The sequence below is a fragment of the Dipodomys spectabilis genome, unplaced genomic scaffold (assembly GCF_019054845.1).
Source record: "Dipodomys spectabilis isolate Male_0828 unplaced genomic scaffold, ASM1905484v1 ptg000344l, whole genome shotgun sequence".
In the NCBI taxonomy this organism is placed as follows: domain Eukaryota; kingdom Metazoa; phylum Chordata; class Mammalia; order Rodentia; family Heteromyidae; genus Dipodomys; species Dipodomys spectabilis.
Genome location: NW_024871021.1, coordinates 3,053,936 through 3,065,021, shown reverse-complemented (window position 1 = coordinate 3,065,021; position 11,086 = coordinate 3,053,936). Strand labels below are relative to the sequence as shown.

General features: G+C 36.7%; 1 pseudogene; it reads left to right on the top strand.

The window, feature by feature from the left end:
- Window positions 1-8,320: 8,320 nt before the first annotated feature.
- On the top strand, window positions 8,321-8,417 carry LOC122095356 (annotated as a pseudogene).
- Window positions 8,418-11,086: the final 2,669 nt, after the last annotated feature.

Below are 11,086 nucleotides of genomic sequence, written 5' to 3'. Positions count from 1 at the left end.
AATGGAGCTGTGTACTCCCTTGGGCCTGGATGGTGGCAGTGGGAGCTTGGGAGGACCTGGGAGTGCGGCCTGCAGGGGATGGCATCTCAAGGGGACAGAAAGTATGACCAACACTTAGTAAGGCTACGAGTTCTGCCAGTATGGAGCACAACAGCATAGGTCAGACTCTGGGTCTTCTCATCATGACGCCTGATGGGCGAGGCCAAACCTATTTTAAATCTTGAGCTGTGATCTTCAGATCTCAGCCTCCTGAGTACCTAGGATTATAGGTATGAGCCTCTGGCACTGGAACTCTGGTTCTTTTTGCTATATTAGGGTTTGACCTCAAGGCCTTAGGCTTGCCAGTCAGATCTTCTACCATGCAAGTCAAGCTTTTTTGTCTTGGGCATTTCTGAGATGGAGAATTAATATATGCTCAGCCTGGGCTGGATCATGGTCCTCCTATCTGTGACAGGCATGAGCCACCAGGCACGGTCTTCTGTAGTTTGGATGGTAGATATGTAGCACCATGCTCAGTCATTGGTTTAGATGGATTGTCCCAAACTCAGTCCACGGCAGCCGATTCTTGACCAGAGGTGAAGCTCTGGGTTGGGCCTCAACCATTGTAATTTAATCTACTCATGGGACAGTTGTAAGGAAAGAAAGGATGAATACAGAGGGATCTCTGCAGCAGGGACAGGCACAGAGGGAGGGTCCATCTGATACTGTTCTTGGCAATTCTGTGAGCATATGAAAGGAAGATACCCGGAAAGATCTCAGATGGTGTGTGTAATTAATGGTACAACAGGTATGGGATTATTGCCTATCTCCATGAGTAACGGGATTCTTCACTTTGTTCAGTTTTGAAGCTGGGGAAACTGAGGCACAGAGAAGCCGGGTGACCTACTAATGACACCCAGCTGACAGGAAGCTCAGCCTGAGTTCTCTGCTATGCTCCCTAGGACAATGGGTGCTATTCAGTCCACTTCTTGTGGTGGGAAGTCCACTTCTTTTCAGTCATGGGGCTTCAACTTTGGGCCTGGGGCAGCTCCCTGAGCTACTCAGCTGAAAGCTAGCACTCTAACACTTTAGTCACAGCACCACTTCCAGTTTTTAGGTGGTTCTTTGGAGATAATTGTCTCACAGTTGTTCATGCCTGGGCTGGCTATAAACCATCATCTTCATATCTCAGCCTCCATTGTACTTAGGATTATAGGCCTGAACCACCGTCACCTGGCTTAAGTGTAATTCTGACCGTCTTTCTTTCTCTTTCTCTCTCAGGAACTGATTCAATGGGTGCTAGAGGAGGTGGCCCAGCATCCCCATGTGGTTGGAACCAAGATGGCCCTCTCATTCTGGAGGTAGGCTTTGGGTCAGAAGCTGTCTCGCTCAGTCTGTTGTACCAGCTCCATGAGGTAAGTTCTTCTGTATCCTGGCTACACTGTGACAGTTATCCATTGTCCATCTAGCCTTACTGGACTGAGTACTGTGTTCAATGCTCTTTTCTAGAAAAAAAATTCTGGCTAAAATTATGACACATACTTACAGAATGAAAATATAATGCCATCTTAAGAAAGTCATTTAGGGTTCTGGGAATGTGGCTTCATAATATGGTGATTGCCTAGCATGCATGAAACCCTGGGTTCAATTCCTCAGCACCCAAAATTGAAAAGGAAACACTGGTGGTCCTGTGCCTCAACTGGTGGAGGGTTAGCCTTGAGGAAAAAAAAAGCTGAGGAATAATTCCCAAGTGCTGAGTTTCAGCCCCAGGACTGCCAAAACAACAACAGCAAAACAACAACAATGAACATTTAGTTAGTAAATGCAAAATACAGAACCCATACCTGGAATATATAATTGCTCTTTCCATACTGATACCTGACAATAGTCCCTAATTCATGTACTTTACCTATGTTAGAATACTGTGTTGAAAAAATGTTTTGTTCATTAGTTCACAGCAATTAATGCCAGGAATGTGCTTAGATGTCAGGTGAAGATTAATTCTGGAAATTCAAAGATTCCAAGCTTTCAGTAGGGTCACTGCTAATCACAATGAGAAGGGTAGTCTAAGTGAGATTTGGAAACTGTTTTGGCCAGTCATCGCACCAATAAAGCAGAGGCTAATTATCAGTTGTGACAAAAGTGAAAGAATAACTCCAGATGGAATGAAAAAATGATAGTAACTAAGGTATAGGAAAAACCGTTCTAGGGAACCATTTTTGGTTATTGAAGAACGAGTTATCAACTAAGCATATGCCTCATTGCCTTTAGCATTCAAAATTTCCTATGCTAGTTCTTAATCTCTGGGTGATAAATGTATCTCCTTCTATGCTGTTCTTTTATACCTGATCTCCTTTGCTTTCTAAAAATATGTCTTTCTATATTTCTTTATGAACATTTCCTGATACTAAATACACCTACAAAGAGGAAAGAGGATGTTAATTTAAGAGTCCAATAGCTCATGAGTCATTAATGTAACAAAATGGAAAAAGGGGGCATATTTATTGCTACCTCAATTATTCTGAAAAGCTGTCACAACATTTGGTTCAGATTTCTTTCATTCTTTGTCTACATAGTGACATAAAATGCATATAAATGCAAATATGAGCCGGGTGCTGGTGGCTCATGCCTGTAATCCTAGCTACTCAGGAGGTTGAGACCAGAGGATTGTGTTTCAAAGCCAGCCTGGTCAGGAAAGTCCATGAAACACTTATCTTCAATTAAGTCCAGAAATCCGGAAGTGGTGCTGTAGCTAAAGTGGTAGAGTGCTCAATTTGTGCTGAAGAGCTGAGAGACCGTGCCCTGGATCAATGTTCAATCCCCACAACCAACAAAAAAGTGCAAATATGGCTTTAAGTTTCCCCCAAAGGAATGATGAAGTCAATAGTAATCGTCCCAAATGATTTAGTGGTGCACCTACTTTTGCTGAGTTATTTGTTATGGTTTTTTGCTAAACATATTCTTTTCTTTAAAAATTGTCAATAGTAGCTTTATAATAAACTTCATCTAATATTTTTTGGTTCAAAAGAGAAGTACATACAATTGATGTCACTTTGTTTTCTTACTGTGTTAGTTCAAAGCCAACCCAGGCAAGAGAGTCTGTCAAACTCTTATCTGTTATTAAACACCAAAAAAGACAGAAGTGGACTTTTGGCTCAAGTAGTGGAGTACTAGCGTTGGGCCAGGTGGGAAAGAAAGACAACTCTTCAGGGACAGGGGCAAGTCTCTAAGTTCAAGCCCCAGAACCAGCACAAACTAAACAAACAAGCAAACAAAACAAACCCTGGGTATTTCTTTGGGACTCTCCTTAAAATAATGGTTGTCTGAGAAGAGGCTGCTTTTGCTGATCATACTCACTGGATCCTGCTCTTTTGGAATCCTTATTGCTATGGGAAACTCAGGACCAGACTAAAGGAATTGATAACTGATTCCTGCAACAATAGAATCATCTCAGGAGTGAAACATCCATCCATAAGACACTTAAAATGTCCATATCTTTGCTTCTTTGCAGTAGAACACTTTTAAAACAAAGTTACTTCCTTTTGTTCTATGCTGGCCTTCAAATGGCATATTGTTTCCTTTTGTAATACTCTCAGACAGAAGTTTACAGAGGAGGTTTATATGAGTAAAGGAAACACTCAAAAAAGTCAGGGACAGAGTTTCCTTCCAGCCTAGGATTCTTTTCTTATACAGCAAAAAAGAAAGCAATAGTTAACTTCAACTTTGTCATTTCTCTATGTTCAATTCCTCTCCTGGGATCAGTTTCCACATCCATTAACAGTTACTTCCAGTAACAATTTATGGTGCTGCTCCAGAAAAAAAATTAATGTTTTCTGGCTTCATTGAAATAGCACAAGGACACTTTTGGACATGAGGTAACACGTGTTTCAGAGACAACTTAGTAAAGAGAAATGAAATTTAAATTGCTTATAAATACATTATCCATGAGAACATTTTGTTCAAACTTATGTGCTCTGTAAATTAAGGTGAATTTTAAATGGGAAGAAGGTTCTCAGATCTTTTATTGTGAGTCTATGTGCTGTGCATTAATTTCCCAAGTGTACATGAGTTAACAGTAAGAGAAACAAAAGCAATTATAGGAGAAAAAGAAGTTCTTTGTTTATGTATAAGTGTTCAATGCAATATAGAAGACGCTACAAATAAGAAAACATTGAAACAATAAAACCAAGTCCAGTATGTAGATTTATGGGAGTGAAATAGAGAAAGCATTACTCCTAAGTGGAACATGAAGCATGAGGCCACTCCCTTTCTAAATCACGCTTGCTAATCATGTAAATGTGCAAAAAGGAGAATGGAAGAATGATTCTGTTTCCAATGCAAGTCAGATATGAGAGAATAGACTTAACTGGAAAAAAAGAGTCCATCTTGAGAGAACAGGAATTATAATAGAAATGAACCTGGTGGCTAAGATCACACATCTTTTTCATTCCTTTTCTTATATTCTTTTGTTGCTCTTCTTGTTGTTGTTGTTGTTATTGTTCGTGGCACCTGAAATATGGGACAGGGCACTGTCCCTCTGAAACACAGCTCAAGGCTAGTGCTCTTCCACTTGAGCCACAGTGCCACTTCCAGTTTTCTGGTAATTATTGGAGAAAAGAGTCTCCAGGACTTTCCTACCCATGCTGGCTTTAAACCCCAATCCTCAGATCTCACAACAACTTGGTTTATGATCACATTTCTAACAGTGAACACTCAGGATATGTAATGTATATGTTCATCTACCTTTATATGAATTCTTGAGTCAAAAATCTGGGCTACAGGTTAGACTTTACACTCACAAAAGTGTTTGAAGTTTGAAAGTTGATACTCCTGGAAAAATAAAACCTAAGAATGTAAAGGAGTCTGGGAAGTTCAATTTACATCCAGCTTGGACAATATAGGCTTTGAGACACTACATATAATTAACCAGCCAAAAGCTGGAATACCAGTCACGAGCAAGATTGCTGAATAACAGCTTTAGGTTTTTGCATACATACATACAAACATACATATACACACAGAGGCACTTATAGGTGCACACAAAAATACACAAATGAAACAACTCTCAGAATATGTAGAAAAGTTAGAAAACAATAGAAAATACGTCCTGAGTACGACTAGAATCAAGTGATAATTTTTAATATTAGAAAGTCCTCAAGTGAACTTTCCCCCAAAGTTGAGAATATTACATAGGTAGGGACCAGAGATGTAAGAGAGTCAAGTAATCATTATTAACGGGATAGGATCCTTGGTGGAATGAATCAGGGAACCTTGCAGGTGCATCTGAAAATGCTCATATCCTGTGTCAAATGTAAAAACATCTTTGAAAATAGTACATAAACAGTCTGAGCAATCAGCCTAGTGGATAAGATCATAAGAGAAGTTCAAAATTGCTAGTCTGTTTCTAGATTAAATAAACAAACTATGGCAGGGCAATGTGATACAAGCCTGGAATTCTAGCACTCAGACAGGAGATTAGATAGTGGAATTACATAACGATACCTTCCCTGGGCCAGGTAGAATAATTTTGTCTCAGTAAAACAAACCAAACAACAAGAAAGAATACACAATTCAGAGTTTGGGCTAATTTTGTCATTATGTCTTGAGAAGTCAAGTTTCAGAATGAATGCAACTCATATATATCCTCACTTGCGTTTTAAATGCTCTCATCATTACAGAACATTCCTAGATGCAAAATAGCTCATGATTCCGATCCAAAAATTTGCAAAAGTAAATAAGCATCATTCTGTTGGATTCCAAATAAATGTTGAAGGATTACAAAAGCTTAAGTCTGGAGAAATAACAAAGTTCGTCTAATGTAGGACTTTGTAGACCTTGTTAAATTAGAATTTAGGTTTAGAATATATTTTTTGGCTTTATTTGTAATTTCATATTCCATAGGATACTACAAAATTCTTTTTAAGGAGAGGGATTAATTGAAAAATTCACAAATGATTCTGGCATTCTATTTGCCTAGATATTCTTTCAAGAGTGTTATAATTAGAACATAGTTACTAGATAATTCCCACAGGTCATGTACACCATGTTAATGGGAATAATCTACACAGAGTTGCCAACAAATGGATGACATTAATTTATATATTTAGAAAAAACAATTTTTAAGGGTTTGGTTTAATATGGTATGAAGAGAGTAATTGTGTGACATCTTCTTTCTTCTACCTATATGTATTACAGGAAACCATTACCTTATTTACGTGCCTCTGTATACATGGAGAAAAATGCTAGGTTTGGGGTTTGTTTTCAATTTAGATTTTGTTTTATTGGTTCGTCCTAGAGCTTGAACTCTTGGCCTGGACAGAGTCTCTGAGCCTGTTTATGTTCAAGGCTCGTGCCCTACCACTTCAACCTCAGTGCCATTTGAGTCTGGCTTTTGTGGAGAAATTTTTTGGAGATAAGATTCTAAGAAACCTTCCTGTCTGGGTGGGCTTTGAACCATAATTTTCCTATCTTAGCATCCTGAATATCTATGATAGCTAAAAAAGTATAAATATAAATAATATTTGCACGTGTTGTGATCCCAAGAATACCAGTGGTGGAGGAAAAATAATGCAGCTCAGTTTATTGTGGTATTCTTTTCAGAACAAGGAGGGCGTCACATTAGCAGAGGTGTAGTATTTTGTCAAAATAGAGATAAGGTATTCATGATGTGAATTAAGTAATTTTAAAGTGCCCCTTACAAGTTGGAAACTGTTAGGCTATGATGACTTTATGGCATAAATCTTGGGATTAATGGTCATAGAAATAATAGCTTTCTCTGATAAAAAATTGCTAAGTTCCATTGCATTTCACAATTGCTTACTGCTAATTCCTGCATCTCAAGGAATTGGGGCCCTGAAATATAGGAAATGACAAATTGAGATGGGTCTTCAATTACTTTGTGTTGACATGTTGCGTGGGCCTTGGTAAGAAGTCTTGCCCTTGTTATCTGATGATGCAGGTACCTGGGACCTGGGATCCTATGACCCATGGGTCCTGCAGAAGAATAATATGCTTTAGGGATCTTAGCAAAATTTGGGCATAATCAGTAGGAATGCTTCAGAAATATGGAGAAAAAGTTTGGGACTAGCGAGTTAAAATAATAAACAAAGCAGCAGAGTAAAATTCATTATAGAGGAAAACATTTTTTTTACCATGTGAATTCAGAAGACCCAGAACAGTTAGAATGTATTACAAGTTTATACTAAAGACATTGCATTGATACTTTTTTATATTCTAATATATATTTTAAACCTAATTGTTTATATTCCAATCCTATTTATTGGAATAAATATCAATTTATTTGTCAAATTATCAACTAATTCTAGTAAGTTTCATTGTGTGAAATATAAAATCAGCACATATAAATATAAAATATATAACTATATTTAATATAATTAAAAGGCACACGTTTTGCATTGTTCTGTTGTAGTTACTGTATCAAAGGCAACTCTGTTTTAAGTATTATTCCATTATCTCTGCCTCAGTGTTTGATAGAGTTAGACCTAAAGTTTTACCATTTGTAGATTTACAGCATGTAGGCAAGGGGAAACACTGTGATTAAAACATTATCAATTTAATGCCTAATAATGAGGAGAAACATATGGACTTCTCCTGCAACTATGAAAATATTTGGTGATAAAAAGGCAGTAGTGTAAGTTCCTGCCTGGTTGGATTTTAGACAATCCAGGACATTAAGTAATCATGCATATGAACAATTTTTTCACCTTCTTGGCTTTAGTAACTGTTGAAATGGAAGGTATAATAAAAATTATATTTTGATAAAATACCTTCTAGTCTGAACAGTTCTGTTTGAACTGTTCATCTCTCTATCATCCCTTGTAACCAAGATTAGTTTTGTTCAAGTAAGACAATTTACGTTTTCAGGGTAAGATATTCTGGTTGGTCTGTTCCCACATGGAAGAAGGGTAAAGGCTCAGGTAGACATTTGTGCCAGTAACACCTCATTTGGGAAAATGTCAGCTGAAGAAGTTTAGAAGTAGCTCTTAAGCAATGCTTACTTTGAATTCATTAGGTCCACAAAGCTAATTCAGTTGGATAAATAAGTACTTGAAAAAGCCATCACCTTTAGACCTATCTATAAATAATTGAGAGTACGATAAAATTCCAAATAAAAAGACTTGATAGTCATTGACAAAAAAAATTTGCAAATGTGAGCAATCGACTGATCAATACAATTTTTCCAATATTCACAGAATTTTAGGGAAATAAGATCGATAGCCTTGTTAGGAACAAGAAGGTTTCCTTGTTACAAGTAGGCACCCATAGATATAAGCCTGTATAAAGATTGCATCATTAACAACTTAAATTTAGAGGATACTACATGCATCAGCAGCACGTATACTCAAATTACAATACAGAGATTAACATGGCACTTGCAAAAGGATAATATGAAAATTTGAGAAGTATTCCATATTTTTCATTCTTCAGATGCAAGAAATGAAAAACAGTTATTAAAAGGTTGAATACAAAATTACAAGTGTAACAATACACGTAATTCATATAATTAAATTTAGTTTGACATCAGTGTACTAAATCTTCAGCTCAGAAAGGCGTTTACATAGCATAAAATTTACAAAACTTCAAATTAGACAACATTGTCATTTTATCCCAAAGAAAAATAAAGACCTAGAAAAAATAAGGAATCAAACTGTTTCTATATGGAATGCAATCAGAAAGGACACATTAATTAACCTATATATTATAAAGTAATGTAGAATTCAAAGTATATCTAGGAGAAAATAAAATAAATTATGAACATTATGCAAACATAGAATATAGAATATTTTAAAATATACTTTTTCAGACAAGCACCAGAAATATTTTACTTTCTGTACTACTCATTTCAACAGGTAAGTTAAAATTATTTCTGATTAAAAAATCACAAACTCTGAAGAAATCATTATACATGTATACAAAAACTATTGAATACATTTTGACATCCAATGCAGGCAATTCATTTGGAAGAATTCCACGGAATCCATGAATTTTTACAGTAAAATATTGGTGTTGCCGGGCACTGGTGGCTCATGCCTATAATCCTAGCTACACAGGAGGCTGAGATCTGAGAATCATTGTTCAAAGCCAGCCTGGAAAGGGAAGTCTGTGGTACTCTTATCTCCAATAAACCACTAGAAAACTGGAAGTGGAGCTGTGGCTCAAGTGGTAGAGTGCTCACCTTGAGCTGAAGAGCAGAGGGATAGCTCCCAGGCCCAGAGTTCAAGCCCCATGACAGACCAAAAAAAAAAAAAAGATATTGCTCTTATTTGTTTGTGAAAATATTTTGTAGGGACACAAAAGATGGACTTGCATTTTTGAAATTTAAGAAACTTAACCCGAACATTAGGACTTAGTTGAACAATTTGTACAGCCCTCCACAACTTCATAGAGGGAATGACACATATTTATCCTTTTGGCAATATCAAATGCAGTTTCTTCTATGTTGTTCTTCAGGCCTGGTTTTATATAATGGTTCAACAGAAGGAGATCCAGCGTATCTTTGCTATCTCAATTCTCAGCAGCAAGATACAAGGGGGTCAAGAGGCCTTTAGTTTGGGCATTGGTATCTGTATCATGATGAAGTAAGAAAGAAGCCACTCTGGTATCATTCCACGTATATGCACTGTGCAGGGGTGTCCAGTCATCTACAATTATTGTATGTGCCGCTTGAGACACCAACTCACTGACAATGTCTAAGTGTCCACTGTAGGCTTCTCAACGAAGAGGGGTATACTCATCGTCATCCCTACTATTCACACGAGTGGCCATTTGGAGAGAAGTCTCCGCACTGTAATAAGCCGAATATTTTTGGCAGCCCAATGAAGAAATTTGCTTGGATCTTTCTCCATTTTTTTTCTTTAATTGATACCATTCCTTACTTTTTCATCTTGTTCTTCATATTCCTAAGAATTGGCTAACCAGAGACTTTGAGAGCCAGTGGGAATGAGGTATCCATGTATTTCCCTATTAGTTCACATTGGTTGAACTGGTCAGAAATATCCGGTGAATTTTCTGCATCTGTTCATTCACCATGATTTATTTTCTCTTTTTCCAATTTTACTATTCAAAATTATTCTAACCGGAGAGTAAGGAATTGTTAGAGAACAGAGGAAAGATGTTCCTCCGTATTCAAATGTACACACTGAAAATGAGGACCAGTGATGTCTTCATGTGCAGCTATTCTAGGAATGAGAAAATAGGAAATAATGCCTTCTATATAAATGATTTGTTAAATGGCAGAGCAAAAAGTGAAATGATGCAACCAAAAATATAAAAGCAAAATAAATTAGGATAATTATGGAGCAATCATATTATTTATGAGAACCAAGAAAGGGAAAAAGAGAGAGACAGATGTGCAATGACCTATCTAGCCACAAAATCCATGCCTCTGATCAATTTATAGAGCAAACAAAATTTTATTTTTTAAAAAAGATGGAAATAGAATTTATGTATTTACTTGAAATTAGTAAATGCATTTTTAGTAGCCTACATAAAGAGACATAACTTTGACCAAATTACAGACAATAAACTAAATCCTTGATAATTCTAGTAACAGATCTGACTGAAATCAGTTGAATCACACTTTTCCTGTACAATGAAGGAATAGTAGTCAAGCAGCAGAGAAGGCAGGGAGATTGTATATGTGACAAAACTTTGTGGGAATTGGTATTGAGGATTTCTTACTGGTGATCCACTTGCAATGGAAGCATGATTCTGAACTATTGATTTAATCATTATATTCTACATGAAGATAAATGAGAATTGATAGTTAAGGACTACTAATACATTTTGACCTTCTCACTAAGCACGTTCAATCATCAAAATCACATGAAGACAATAGATAGGCCTCCTTTTTAGATGAAAGCAAGTGTCTTTAAAAAAAAAACAAGGAATGTATGTAGTCATGCAAAGGACTTCTATTTTACCAATGCCTCATACAATTTTCTAATGTTGGGTAGCAATAAATAATGGATCTATCAGAAAGCTCTTAAAGCTAATATGTTCAATAGTGAGTTCTCTTACACTATATCATGGTATTGTTTGGGTATGGTCTGAAGAATAAATTTACATTACTAACTTGAATTTCTGA